Genomic DNA, 5,577 nt, shown 5'->3' with positions numbered 1-5,577 from the left:
CTGTTGGGGGGTCCGAGCAGCAGAGAACTGATGTTCAATGCCTTGGTCTGTCAAATAACTATCAAGCAGGTCATTCTTAAATTCCGTCCCACTATCAGTTCGAATGCTCTTAACATGTTTGTTAAAAGAGCGTTGAGTCTTTTTAATGAACTCAATGATAATGGCGGGGGTCTCTGACTTAGTTCGCAAAAGAAAAATCCATGTAAACCGGGTATAGTCATCGACAATGACAAGCACATGTTTCTTGCCACTGAGGCTAGAAATACGCATGGGTCCACATAAGTCCATATGCAATAATTGCAAAGACGATGAAGTACTGGGGTTTTGTTTAAGCGGATGATTAGTCCGTTTCAGCTTACCTATCGCACATGATGGACACACATGATGCTTATCATAGTGAAAGGTTGGAATACCATCAACTAAGTCTTTAAAGACTAGTCGATTGATACCCTTGTGATTCAGGTGTGACATCCGATGATGCCATAACCATAAATTTTCTTTGGTAGAACGAGTGGCCAAACACATGGTTGTATGTGAAGGTGCATTATTGAGGTCAATAGTGTATAGTGAAGCACAACATTTACCAACAATAAGATCATTTCCTTCGGTGGATTGCACCGAGCATTGTCGACGTTCAAACAGAACTTTAAGATCTCCATCGCAGAATTGACTCACACTAAATAAACTGCACCCCAAGCCTTCAACATATGAAACCCGTTTGATTGTTATGCCATTTTGCACAAAATCTCCGTAACCCGTTATCGCTACAATTTCATCATTTCCAAAAGTAACCGTTCCTAGGAATTTTTCAATGAAGTTGACAAGCAAGGATTTATCGCCCGTCATGTGTCGAGAACAACCGGAATTGATATACCAAACACAGACGTCGAAACCCTGTAAATGTGAATTTCCTAGAGTTTAGGTACCCAAAGTTTCTTGGGTCCTCTACGGTTAGTACCAACAATAAACTTTGGATCAACGACAAGATAATCACATAAAGCATCATGCAGTTTAGATAATAAAACATCATTTAAAACCACATTACATGAAGCATCATACACAATATCAAGTTTTACATCGTTATTAGAAGTCTTAACACACAACTTATTCCAAGTAGATGTTTTGTTCACAGACGAAAATTGAAAAACATGAGATGATTTCCTAGGCCGACTAGCAGATTGCGTTGGTTTGGTTGCTACTTTCTTAGTCGTGGACTTAGGAATCCATATAGATTTATAATTCAAGTTTGGATTATGACCTGTGACACGAAAAACACCTTTGTTAGTTAGACGTCCAAACTCTTCAGTTGACACATGAGATGATTGATTTTGCAAAATTTCCAATTTGATTTTACGTTCTTTTGTATCATACTCACTTAAATCAGGTTTAGGACTTGTGTGTTGTGTGGACTTAATTGATGTTGTTAAAAGACTCGCTTTTGAAGTTTTTGTCATTGGAATCATAGGAATCTTTTCAGTTGACACAGAACCATCGGGAGAATGAACCTTTTTGACAACAAATTGAGTTGTAGAAACAACTTTTGAACCGCGATTGCCAAATTGAGAACGTAGAGGATTTTTAAGAATAGTAATGGGTTTTACATCCTTAGATGTTGTTGTTCCCTTCCCCTTCTTAGTAATCCCACCAATACATTCAAGCACATTGGTTTCAACATTAGACGATTGCTTAAGTGTGTTAGCCTGTTTCAGTTAAATTATCTTTTGTTTTAAGCTTTTAATCTCAAGACATAATTCTTCAGCAGAAACTATCACTTCACCCTCCTTAAAAACATAGGAACATTCTTTCTTAGGCAGTGAAGGCAATTTATCACACAGAGCAAGTATTTGTTCTAATGATTGGCACTTAAGTTGCAAGTCAATATTTTCCTTTTCTAGTTGAGCTACTATACGATTCAAATTACGTACAGCAGGTAAATGCAAATAATAATCGTGCAAAGGATCAAGTTGACTTTCAAAATCTATCAAAGGTTCAATGATCGGTTCATTATGAGGTTCTATTTTTTCATCTAAAGAATTTTGACCTAGAGATTCTATCTCAAAGAAAACAGTTAGTTCATGTGCTAGGTCTTCACGGAAAACATTATTAGAATATGCAGGTAAAGAAGGTAGAATTGGTTTCACATCAAAAGTTGGTTCATCAAACACCTCATCTATGTTAACAATGCTAGAACTAGGTTCGTTAAACACGTCATTCTCAAGCATTAAAATGTATTTCTCTAGCAGGAGTGTAGGAATGTAAACCAATCTACGTGTCGGCACATAATTATTACATTGCACATTCTTTTCAGTTTCAACAAGTTCCTTCAAGAAATCAGGATTTGATTTACCCATTTTTGCATTAATTTTCTCATACATTAAGCTAATTTGATGGTATTTTTTAGATTTGCGATTAACAATAATATCATCAAAATCAGCATAAGAAGAATGCACAAAATGCGGTGGTAAACCAGCTTTAAAGTAATCAGAATGATATAATCCTGGAATCTTTTTGGAAGCTCCATCTAAGATCTTAGGATCTTCAAAACCCAACCCCCACTTTTCACCATGAATCGTTTTTGGTCTATTCATGAAAATCGTTTGTTTTGAAAGTTCCATATCTATGATAGCTTTGGATTGCTCTGTTCGATAGAGTTTTTCCTCATATCGAGCAAGTTGAGCTTTCATTAGAACAGACTCTTTTGACAACGAAGAGATTTCAGTGTCTTTTTCAATTATTGCATTTTCCAAATGAATAATTTTCTTGTTTAGCTTTGAAAGTGTGGGTTCATGTTGGTTTTTTAAGTCAGAAAGATCTTTTTCTAAGAATTGAACTTTTTCTGCAAGTCGTTCAGATTTTAAACGATAATCAGTTCGTTCGACTTTAATCGGATGAATTGTCTTTTTAAGATCTTCCAACTCAGATTCCGAGGAGCTGAGTTGGACGGTCAACTTTTGCAATTCCGATTGTAATTTGGATGAAGATGGTTTGGTCTCAGAAAGTTTGATTTTATCTTTTAAAACCTTGTTTTCAGATTTTAAGCCTTTGACTTCTTTTGACATTGAGACCAGATTCTTCATCAAGTCATTTTGCATTTTTATAAAATCAGGTGAGATTTCAGTTGATTGTACCTCATCATCGTCAGATGTTGAATCAGAATTCTCCAATGCTTCCTTAGCTTTGATGAGCTTAGTCACCTTGCAAACATTTGCATGTTCCACCTCTGAGTCTGAATCATCAGTCCAGTTAAACCAAGTATCATCAACCAGTTTCAGCTCTCCTCCAGTTTCCACAATCTTAGCCATCAACATTTTCTTCTTGTAGTAAACTGCGTCCTTCTTCTTAGGCATCTTGCACTCACGAGAGTAATGACCAGTTTTGCCACAATTGAAACAGATTGAATCTTCCTTCTTGGAATCATCAGCACGTTGTTGTTTGGATTGATCAGCTTTCTTGTAGTACGAGGAAGATGATGAGTGTTTGCGTTGATTGCTTGATTTGCCTTTAAACTTGTGTTTGTTCAAGGCGTTTATGAACATGGCTGCCATCTTGACTAATTCAAGGTGTGAATCATCAACATCAGAAAGATTCAACTCTTCAGAATCAGTTGATTCTTCAACAAGCACTTTCTTGGACAAGCTTTTGGAAAGTGATTTGCTCTTCTTTTTGGCAATTAGAGCAAGATGATCGCCCGGAGAAGACTCTTTCCTTCCTTCTTGAAGTTTAGACACCTCAGGTTAGTAATGTATAAGAACTCCAACAAGCTCATGAATAGTCAACTTGTCAATCTCTTTGGTAGATCGAACAATGGTTCCATAAGGAAGCCAATCAGCATTGAGGTTTTTGAGGAATTTCATGTTGACTTCAGCATGTACTTATACAATCTTACACCTTTTCAACTCATTGAGAACACCATTGAAATGACGGTAGGTATCCTTGAGTTGTTCTTCTGGTTCCTGCTTGAAATCTTCATACAATCCCAGAGCCTTATTCAATTTAGTAACGTCTGACATGTCATAACCTTCTTGTTGTCGTTTGATCTCATCCCATATATCTTTTGCAGTAGTGTTGCTATCAACATTTTCAAATAGCTCATATGGGAAAGCTTACATGACAATATTCTTAGCCTCTATGTCACCCTGAGCTCTTTCACGTTTATCAACAGAAAGTTCATAGACTGGAATTGGCATACCAGTATCCGGATGAAAATCAACAACTGGACCATCTCTCAGAGAAGCCCAAATATGTTTAGCTTTCTCACCCTTATAGTCTATGTACTGAGTAATACGATGAAACCACTGAGTGTACTTGCCATCAAACAACACTGGAGGTCGGGAATCTGATCCAATGATAAGAGTATCTTAAGTAGACATCTTAAATTGAGGTAGATTCAGTATAGATTCGGTATTAAACACAATCTATGGTCAGGGTTCAGTATAAAATCTAACAAGAATGTCAGATTCGGTAAAGATTCGGTACAGTAGCAGATTCGGTAAGTGGTTCAGTACTGTAGCAGATTCGGTAACAGTTCGGTAAACCAGATTCTGTATCAGAAAATGATAAGAATCACAAGTAACATACCTAAATTCGGTATGGATTCGATAACCACACAACTTGAAGCTTCAGTACACTTAAAACCAAAGAATTAAGTGAAACCGAGATTCTGATTCGGTAATTGAATCGGTAGTCAAATTCTGTAAAATAATATGTGTAAACTCAATCCAATTCCCTTGAATTAGATTCGGTAACCTTGCTGCACAAGAAAATAAGTTAGTAACAAACAGAATATCAATGATACTGAAGATTCAGGATACCGAATGTCAACTGTAGCAGTTGACAATACCGAGTCTAAGTCTAAAACTTAGAAATATAACAGAATCCTTTCTCAAACCACACCAATTAGATGCGTATGATCAAACCAAATGTGATAGAATCATAAACACACCACAATCTGCAACACTTAAGATGAATTTACAGTAATGAAGCAGATTCGGTATGACAGTTACGATACCGAGTGTTGATCAAATCTTCAAAACTTGAAGAATTGAAGAAATTGAACTGATAGAAATGTGATTTAACGCCTCACGAACACAACTGAATCTTTAAATCTTCACAAAACACCAGAATCAAGCTTGAATTAAGCAGTACTGAGAGTTTTAGCCACAAACTCTAAAAATCAACTTGATTCTCCATAATTGAAGTTAAAAAGCTGTAATGATGATCGAAACTCTTTCTAATAGACCTAATACACCTTCGCTGAACTTATCACAAGAATCTGAACGTCAGATTATCAAATTCGATAATACCGAATCTGATTCATTTTACCGAGAGTATTCAGATTCTATAATCTACAATCTCTGGATCGATATAGTGATGTAGAATCACTCCCTAGAAGCTCTGATACCAAATGATAGGTCAGATCATGTTGAGATTGAGAGAAAAGATAAGATAGAGTGAGATTCGGTATATAGGAAGAAGACTCGGTATGAGAGAGAATCGGTAAAATTACATTCCACAGCTTCTAGAACTTGGTTATAATGCAATGGCTATCTAATTAGGACTACTTAGGTTCCTTATATA

This window comes from Rutidosis leptorrhynchoides, chromosome 7 (genome assembly GCF_046630445.1).
Source record: "Rutidosis leptorrhynchoides isolate AG116_Rl617_1_P2 chromosome 7, CSIRO_AGI_Rlap_v1, whole genome shotgun sequence".
In the NCBI taxonomy this organism is placed as follows: Eukaryota; Viridiplantae; Streptophyta; class Magnoliopsida; order Asterales; family Asteraceae; genus Rutidosis; species Rutidosis leptorrhynchoides.
This window is presented reverse-complemented; position numbering follows the sequence as displayed.